Here is a 10523-nt window from a genome sequence, read left to right as displayed (position 1 = left end):
AGCAGCAGTGCCCCTCGCCTCTCATGGCCGAGGCGGGGGCTTTGGCATTGGGATGAGAACAGTCTGACATAACGTATCGTTAACGTTACTTTATTCTCGTCAAAAACCACTCCGATTTGCATGTTAAAACAAGTTTGCAGCCTAGGAATAACTGGAAAACATTTTATTGATCTATTAACGTCAGAGGAAGCCAGGATTAGTCAAAACGATATGAGAAATACACAGCACGTCTGCCGTGTGACTTTTCCCGGGTTTACTGTCCTGCGTGGGGGGGTACAGACAGAGGTAGGGGACGAATTTTGAGGTTTGACTGACAGATTGGTGTTACGAGATTTACTCACAAGCTCGTTTTAATGCTTTTCCCTTCGGTTGCATTTTTTTAAAACCACACAGAGACGTGAAGGGTGACCAATGACACTGATTTATGACAAAAAGTGAAAAAGTTAAAAAAGTGACATTCGAGGTCCTGGCACCACAACGGCGATATTCTTAAATGAGTAGGCATCACTTGAAGAACTACTCTTTGTTATTTAAGATGTTAAGGTCAAGAAATAGTCTAACTCTTTAGGACAGAGAGAGAGCATTGAGTGGCCATCTTTATACCCGTCTTCTCTGAGTGTTGTAGCTGCTTATATTCTAATGCTTTATCCTTACAGCATTATGTAATATGTTTCAGTCAATGTGGGAAGATGGTAGACAGTGAGAAATGTAGTTAATATTCACATTAGCTGATAAACAAGTGCAAACCTTCAAGACCACGGCGCCACTATCCCTAAGGCCCCTTCTCCCTCGACCCCCCCCCCTTTCTACAACTTCGTCAAAGTACAATTCCGACTTGCAGGCGTTTCCATTGAAGTTGTTTGAAGTCGGTGACGGCACGCACAGCGGAACGCAATTCCCCGTTACCAGCAGCTGCCACAGTGATTACGCACGGGGATCTGCCCCATATGCCGTCCCCTGCATGCTCAAATCCAACCAATGGTCAATGCAAATCACAACATGAAGTTACAACGCATATAAACGAGCCTGATTATCAATTCAAAAGAAAATGAGTGGCAACATGTTGCTTGCTGCGGTGAATGCAGTGAGCGCAACAGACAGAGGAAAAAAGGTAATAAAACTGGTCCGATTTAGAGATGGAAGGGAAAAAAGGCTGATTTGGTGCAATAATCAGAATGTCGTGTATTATAATTATAACATTGCACCTGAAACATGTATTACTCACTGTATTCACTTCAGTCAGCAGCACCGCACTGGTGTGTGCCCTCATCTCGCCGCTGTGCCAAATGTGCGCACACACAGGCAGCCTGTCACCATGGACCGATTTCTGCCATTAAATATTCTCTATCTCCCCCGGCTCCGCTTTTGCACAACACTCGTCTTTCTGCTAGGTAGCGTTGCTTCAAAGTTTTCCACTTGCTGCGGAGGTTTTTGCCACGGCTTATCGAACCCTTTCTCCCTCATTTTCCTTTCATTTTCCGCTCCTTTTCCAAGGGAGAAGATGGGTCACATGACATGCAAATGCGGAAAATGTGTTTCCATTACACTTTTGCGATAAACTGCTATATCGACACGTCTGAAAAACCACCTCATGAACGCAAAAACTTTTGCCGATATTTGGGAGGTTTTTCGAAATTTACGTGTTTCCATCACCCGATTTTTATTGTGATATTTAGATTTTGCGCATTTCTGAGGGTAATGGAAACACAGCTACCGTCAGCGAAAAATTAAGCACCTGAAACTGGCTTATAGACAGGCCAAGGACAAGAACAAGAAAAGTGGCAGGGGTAGGGCAACGTGTCCTTTTTATAAAGAAATAGATGCAGTGCTGGGTGATCGGCCATCGTTTTGTCCAGGTGAAGGGGACGTTCACTGTGCATGCATTTGAGCTTAACAATAACCTCTATTTCCCTGTACATGGATGCAAACATGCATGCACACGTTCAGGGGGCGCGCGCGTGATGACGTTCGAGCTGGAGAGCAATCGGATTGCAATCTGTTCACCCAAAACGCATGTTAGTGCCAGGTGTAAATGAAATCAGGCTGAAGTGATCAAATACAATCTGATTGCAATCTGATGGCAGAAAATGCATGTTAATGCCAGGTGTAAATGGCCTCAGAGTGACTGACTGATTGAGTGAGTGACTGTACTGACTTTTCCATCTCATGACCCCGGCGGTGCTACTTGGTAAAAACACATTTGCCACACAGTTGAAATATATAAACAAATATTAACATCTAAAGCATCATGTCTTATTTTATCTTGTCCAGAGTTATGAATAAGATGAGTCAACTTGATAATACAACTTACTTATTATAATGCTTGGTAATTATTATTACTTGGTAAAAGTGAAATTGTCTTGGAGAAAGTTTCTTTTTTTAAAGATTTCCTTCATGGTTGGTATTTATAATGATTTGTTGAAAGAAGTCATACAGGCATGGATCAGATCAAATCTATTGAAACCAGAAAGATTATCTGCCAGTGCAGTGAGATCATTTGACAAAAAATATCACCAAATACGCTTGATAGGTCTAGAAACAATATCAAGGATGCAAACTCATGTATGGTGAAAAAAGAGAGAGATGCGCCGACGCGGAGGGGGGGGAGGGCGCGCCGCAGAGCAGGCAGCACACTGCACCATCACAACAGTTATTTCACGATTTCTCTATAAATCTAGTCCATTGACAAGAACAACGGAAGCAATTGACACATTTCTGTGCTGAATGAGTGAATATTCAACAAACAGCAGCATTATTAATCTATAAAAGAGAACAGTGGAACACACCAGGGGTCGCCTGGTACAAAAACAACATGGTAGCTCAGTGGGCACGGTTTTATTACAATTTACTCCTAAACCGTGCCCATGGATTAGTAAACCATGTGCACAGATTTTTTATATATACTGGTAACATCAAAGAGGGACTTTTAGGCCTATGTGAGCCAGAGCCATTACACACAGCCTGGCTACATACTGTGAACTCTTAGAGCCATTAGGCACCTGAGCATAATGTGTGAACCATAACCATTGATTAATCTCAAAATCACATCAGTAGGTTTAATTTATGATCCAATGTGTTTTTTAGTGATAATATGAATTAACCTGTTACTCCCTATACATCATGCATGTAGAAAATGCATTACATGTTATATGCAGCTCTGTGGGCCGCTCTAGTGTCCCTGTTTGATGTTATCAAAAAGTGTCTGCCAAAAAATGGTTGCTGTCAAATAAATTGCAGCTTTTTAAACTTGTAAAAAGGAGGATTATAACCGTTATAATCAACGGCTCAGAGCAGGTAGAGAATGCAGTTAAAAGGCTAATTTCGAAATATTTTCTTTGTTTTATATAAAGACCCATCTGTAAATAATGTTTATTATAGCCTAGTTTACAAATCCAGGCCTAAACAAGGATATTAGACATACCAAACACAAACATATCGGAAACAATACTTTCCTCTAATCATGTAACCTAAATCTATAGGTTAATGCCTGATTATGCTACAACTGTAAACAACAACAACGGCCCCTATCGTTGCATCGGCGCAGTTTCTAGGCCGAGCGGCAGGCGCAGATCAAAGCAGTGGGCGTGGAAAGGCGCACTTGATATCGTCGTGCTGGCGCTAGATGCAGCCCAAAGCATTACAACCACGCCTTTTAGGCGTAAAATTATGCACCGTCATGCTCATTGGATAAGTGCAATAAACGAATCGCACGCTTGCCTTTTTAGCTCCAATTCCAGTGATCCCGCAAAACCAGACGAAAGCCAAACGCTCTGCCCCCCCCCCCCTCCCTTCATCCAGCCTGTCTGTCTGCATTATAGGCTATTATTCCATATTATTATGCTTCTCAAACCAATCTAACTGCAGTTTCAATACTGCAAGCATGTAAATACGCTACACTATAGCAAGATCAAAGTGAAAATAATGTTCTATGCATCAGCTAGAAAAATATAGCCTATTAGATTGGTGAAAGTTTGTCCAGAAAGATATCATTTTCTCTCGCCTGCTGCAGGAAGGATGATGCACATAAATATACCCTACATTATGTCAAGTCATTGCATAAATGTGTTTTTATTGTAAAACTAAATGTGAAATAGGGCCAAGTTATTGGACGGACATCACAGTATAGCAGATGCCATTAGAAGCGCGTTCCGAAGCGCGTTCCGCTGTTACTTCTCTAAATCACGTTAACTCGACAAGGGGTATATATATGCCCAGGAGGACATATATGTTTCACATAGGGTGGTGTTTTCATTTCGAGGTTTTATTTGGTCCAATATTGAAATGTTGACAATGGCAGGCTGTGTTACCATTACACATTAATTTAGAACTACCTTTTATATCTATTTTGGCTCATTTGGTGGCTATTTAGTAGCGAAATGAAGAAACACAATGCATGCTGGGAACTCAGAGAGAGAGAGAGAGAAGGGTGACAGAGAAGAAGCAGTGAAGGCAAAGAATAGGCCTGCTTTTGAAAAGCGCAAAGCGCTAAATGTAGGCCAGCTCCCAAGATATGACTAGGCTGGTATTTAGCGCCGACACGCCCACTTTGGGACTGCGCCACGCCCATTCGGCCTAAAGCGCATTTGGCAGCCTAAAGCCTATAGAGGGTATGCACACCCACTGGAACACGCCCCCTCAATCGGGAATGAGTGTCAAAACGAGTGTCAAGTTCCTCCCTGAGCAGCAGGTGTCACTTATCTAGGCTGATTACTGCATTCAAGCTCAGTCTTGCTGTGACTCAGTGGGCGTGACCCCACCGTGACTTCTGCCTCTGTGACATCACATGCATACCCTCTATTGCTATCTTGCCGAAACAGGCGCAAGGCACGTTTTTTTGCAGTTAAGGCCCGTAATAGCGCCGATGGCCTGTGGGAGAATAGAGCCCAACATGTCTTTGCTGTTACCACGGACATAAAGTGATGCGCTGCACGTTATATGTAACCAGATAACATGGAACGTTAGGATGTAACGTTATATAACCTGCGCGATTACAGGCAATCACTTGTTTTGGCAGATGCGACTGGGAGTGCACTGTGCAGCAAACGCTGTCTGGGTCAGCCAGAGAGACTACCTCACGTGGAAAGACAACTTTCTTTCTGCTGGTTGTGTGACAGTGCAGAGCAAACAAGTTCATTCGTCTGCATCGCACCAATTGTCAAACGGTTTGCCGTTTCCACCCGGTCCTCTTGTTTTAACGTCACCGCGCGGTAGTTATGGATGCCACAGCAGTTGAAATTCACTTGGCAAGACCCGCCCCTGTTGTCTTCTGACTGGCTAGTCCTCCTAACTGATGATGTAATCCTCGATTCGCTGGTCACCCAGACCCCCCTTCCCCTGGAAAAAAATCTCCTCGGATCTGGACGAATCAGAGAAATGACCCAAATTGAGATGAAAAAAGCGGGATGCGCCGAGAAGCGCCGAGTTTGCATCCCTACAATCACTTGGTAGATTTATTTATTAATTTATTACTTTATTTTTGCTCAAATACATCTGTTTATGCAATTACCGGTATACAAATTTGGGGTGCATCAGATAAGTGTCCCATCCTCCCCTCATTGAGACACCATTTGCCCTATACTTGCCCAAATTAATTTCAGTAGTAGGAGTTTGGTACGGCCTCAGCCAGGAAAATGTTCTCAGGAAGTGACAAATAGCAAAACATAACAGAGAAATACAAAACGTACTAATTAACGGCAGAGACAGAGAAAGCTGGAGTCAAGATCAATGGTTGTAAACTGCTTTTTTGTACCCATATGCAAAGTGTGCAGTTTAATCACGTTACATCATTTCTGGGTAAGGAAGACTAGAAATATCACTTTGTGCGCCCAACCGCATGGAGCACCTGCCCACCTTATTACTGTATAGTAGTGAGATTATAAATTGTCTTCTTTAGATGGCAAACTGCAAAGTTTGGTGGAGGCATGTGTCTACGATTTCACCACATCAGCTTAACACAATATTTTGATGTTATAAGGCCATTTTTGAATTCTATATTATTTGACTAGTGTAGTCTTAGACTGAATTTCAATCATGGAAGACCAAAAGGCATAGGTAGACACCCCATGCTGTCATACCCCTCAGCCCAAATGACATCACTAAATGACGTCACCATCTCCGACGTCACCTTCTTTATGACGTCACCTTTGCAGGGTGACGTCAGTTGCCCAAATGACATCCGTTATGACATCATAAATGCCCTTCTCCCAAATGACATCAGTTATGACATCATAAATGACATCAGTTATGACATCATAAATGCCCTTCTCCTGGTACTATATAAAGCCCCATCACCACAGCTTAAATCACACTTGTGCAGTCATCACTCACCTCGTGCCAGCATCCCGCATTCATCCAGCATCTCCAGAGCAAAAGCTTCACCCCACCACCTCCCCATATCACCACCAATGTCATGACTCCTGTTGCAAACAAATCCCCTTAGGGGGGATTTTCTATCTCATACAGCACTGACGCCCCCCTCTCTCATAGCAAGAGGAGTGTCACATCATGGAGTCATACGCCATCCTCAAACTGTCTATTCTGATTCAATAAAGATTGTTAAAATGTCTTACAAGTCTCATGATTGAACTTAAATGATAGCCTCGTTGGTAGTCTCTTAGAACAGACGAGTTGGCTTCCGCAATTTTCAAATGCTTCCGCCATACCGTCTGTACCTCGTGGGGGAGAGTCATGCACCAACTGGAATGGGAAGCAGAAAGGCGGGTCTTCCGCTCATTAGTCCAATCAGAATCCAATATGCCGGCAGAAAGGCGGGTCTTCCGTTCATTAGTCCAATCAGAATCCAATATGCCGCATTCGCGTGTCGTGATTGGTCGGATTCCGTAGAACTTCCTTCCAGTCTGAAGTTTTTTTTTCCCAACTTCCTTGTGCATGTTCTGGGGGTGTAACGTACAGACTGTATATAGCTGCATTCGCCGGATGTAGATGATACAGTCTGTTTTAAGAGACTACCTCGTTGGTGATATGAGCTGGGGAATGACCCTGCTTTTAGGTGTAAGCCTAAATTGCGTGTGGAGAGGAGGATTCTGGGAAGCAGGAAGTTATTGTTGAATTTAGTGTGATTGGAAAGTCCCACTGGATTACCTCCATTCACCCGCCCCTTTCCTCTCACAAAAGTTGATTCTACTTATCTTCTCACCCAAAGAAATACCACAAAGGATAGTTACATCACATCCTGTGTGTATTAATCCAACTAAAACCGCGCCATTCGTCACACCAGACTGTTTTAGTTTACAAAGTGGGTTTTGGGCATCAGGTGAGGTCGCTTCTTCATCTTTGTCAGAATAGCAATCTCAAAGATAGAAACCATGAAATATGGCTCTCTGCAAGTTTGAATGGAATCCATAAACATCTGAAAATAGTCTAAATATGCACAGATAAGGCAGAGACAGGATATTCATTGCAATGGGGAGATATCATAGATCCCTGTGAAGCCATGGCAAACATCACCTGCACAGCAAAGATTATTAAAAGTCTAATTATGCATATCAAACACCACAGACGAGACAATTAGAACTGGGAGGCTTCAGGCTGCCTGGAACAGATGGTTTGCCCGTTTAAGGAGAGTACGCAGATACGTATCCAACACTTACCTCAGCACATTTTGTCCACTTTTGCAGTTTATCTTTATTCAGGCTGTTCTCATTCACTGTTCTACGTAAAGTAATGCATTATAATTCGTATACAACAATTAGGGCTGGGTTCAAAAAATCGATTCTCCGATTTTTATTTGAATCCTCGATTATCGATTCATATGTCCAGAGATCGATTTCTTTTTTTATTATTATTATTATTATTATTATTATTATTATTATTATTATTATTATTATTATTATTACCGTTATTATTATTATTATTTTATTTTTTATTTTTTAATAAACAGGCTAAAATATTATGCTGTGTGTGGTAGTTGAAACATAGTTTCAAGTTGACGTTTATTTATGTTTGTAGTTGAAACAAAAACATAAATACTGTAGGCTACATGAATGGAAATGTTTGATCATTAATATCTACTTTTAGAAATTATATAGGCTGAAATCAAATCACTGTGCATAATTGTGGAAGTGTCTTTATTGACAGATGAAAAGGCTGTTATTTACCCTTTGTCACCACCTGGTGAGTAAATATATGTCTAACTAAAACCATTAAAATTGACAACAGGTCTGCAACTTTTTTTCCCCGTGTATCAACTTGGCTGGTTGGGAACCCCTGTGTTACATAACTGGACATGTAATTCAGGGTACAGATCAAAAAACATTTTGAAACATATTGAAATCGATCGAATCGGAATCGAATCGAATCGAATCGAAATTAATCGATTCGCAACCTTGTGAATAGGAATCGAATCGATTCTTGAAATTTGAACCAATACCCAGCTCTAACAACAATAGACCGTAAAACATATATGGACTAGGGCTGTGAATCTTCACTGGCCTCACAATTTGATTACGATTCAGAGGGCTACGATTCCATTACGATTATCGATGCATCTCGATGCATCTTAAATCGATGCATCACCTTTTTCCCCCAACACATGATTTATTTTTTCTCACTTTCTTTCTTTTCACTGTGTTGCTACTTTTAATATAAAAGTGCATTTGGAATTGCATTGTATTATGTTACATAATTAAAATAAACAACTGCATGTACTTCCATTATATTTTATATGATTATTATTATTATTATTTTATTTATTTTTTATAATCGATTTTTGACAGTTGTGAATCGATGCAGAATGGTGCACGTCCGCATCGCGATGCATCTTATAATCGATTATTTTTGACACCCCTAATATGGACGTAGTCACACATTGGTTTTTGAACTCCCACTTTGAAACCTCGATGTTGGCATTTTGTGTTGTGTTTCGAGGGGTAGTGTTCAGCAGGCTGACAGCTTGTGGGAAAAAGCTGTTAAGCATCCTGGAAGTTTTAGAGCGGATGGACCTGTATCTCATACCTGAGGGCTTGAAACTAGCGATTGAGACCATAAACTCTGAGGAAAGTGTTTACTGGGGCCAGAAACCAAGTGAGAGTCCATTTTCACATTCACTTCCATGTAACCAGAATTATTTTTCAGCCAGTGGAGCTGCCCCCTGCAGGCCATTCGAAAGATTGCAGGTTTAAGTTACTTCCGCATTGGCTTCACAAAGGACGAGCAGGGATTAGATGGCCAGCGTATAGCTACATACAGATGATCGCTCGTGATGCTGGACATTCTGCATGATTTCTTCCCCATGTGTATGAACCGTTTCATGAGAATGTGTTGCTTTTCCAATCCGGTCAGAAAAGCCCAACCAAAGCGCTCTGAGCTCCCCCTCCTCCCTCTTTCATCCCCGTCTGTCTCCATATATATTATTCCATATTATTATGCTTCTCAAACCAATCTCACTGCAGTTTAAATACAGCAAGCATGTAAATACGCTACACTATAGCAAGATCAAAGTGAAAAGAATGTTCTAAATGCATCAGCTAGAAAAATATAGCCTATCCCTGGATGTCATGATGAGATTAGATTGGTTAAAGTTTGGGCAGAATTATATCGTTTTCTCTCGCTACCTTTTCTCCTCCCCCACTGCACAGGTAGGATGATGCAACAGCCTCTGAATGACAGGGGCTCAAAACTACGGTATAACAACTTTTTTTTCATCGGTCATTGTGCCTGTCTGACGAGTGAGAGAGAGAGAGAGAGAGAGAGAGGGGGAGAGAGAGTGAGATGGCAGAGGAGAGCTGCGCGTAATTACGCACAGTAATATCCCCGGCGCACTGGATAAGGCCTGGTTTTGAAAAGCGCTAAGTGCTAAATTAACCCCAGGGGGGAGGATAGCGTTAGGCCGGTATTTAAGGCCGAACCGCCCATTCTGGCCTATTCTGGCACTGCGCCACGCCTCTTCGGCGTAAAGCGCATTTCGGGGCCTATAAACATGATGCTATCTTCCCGAGTCAGGCGCAAAGCGTGTTTTTTTGCGTTCAACGCCAGTTTAGCGCCTAAGGCCAGTGGGAAGATAGGGCCCAAACTCTTTAAGTGGAATTTCATTCCAATTCAACTTCCAATTCTAACTTCAGGAACTGAATTTGAATTTTGATTGATTGATTGATTGATTGATTGATTGATAGATATAGTTGGAGGAGGTAAACAGAGGAAGGCCCTGGGAGTACAGCTGCAGTCACATGGATAACACTCTGTGACTTGTGACTCACCTTGCTTGCCAGGATGCCACGTGTAAATTGGGCAGCGGGCAACATTTCCTGTCTGGCACCCAGGTCCAGCACAACACCTGCACACTGTGCCGGTGCCTCGGACCTGCTTTCACATTCAGTGGCTCGCTTGGCTCCTGCGACTAGTTAGTGCTGCATCGTCTCAGCACACACAGAGAAATGACAGCACGGTGAAGTGATAACCACACACACACACACACACACACGCACACAGAGGAGAGAAGGGGGTGTGTACCATAGAGACTGAGAAGCATTGATCTTCTCAGGAGGGGGTAAGTTGAGATCAATCTC

This window comes from Poromitra crassiceps (assembly GCF_964638095.1).
Source record: "Poromitra crassiceps genome assembly, chromosome: 2".
Classification (NCBI taxonomy): domain Eukaryota; kingdom Metazoa; phylum Chordata; class Actinopteri; order Beryciformes; family Melamphaidae; genus Poromitra; species Poromitra crassiceps.
Note: the sequence above shows the minus strand (reverse complement) of the source record.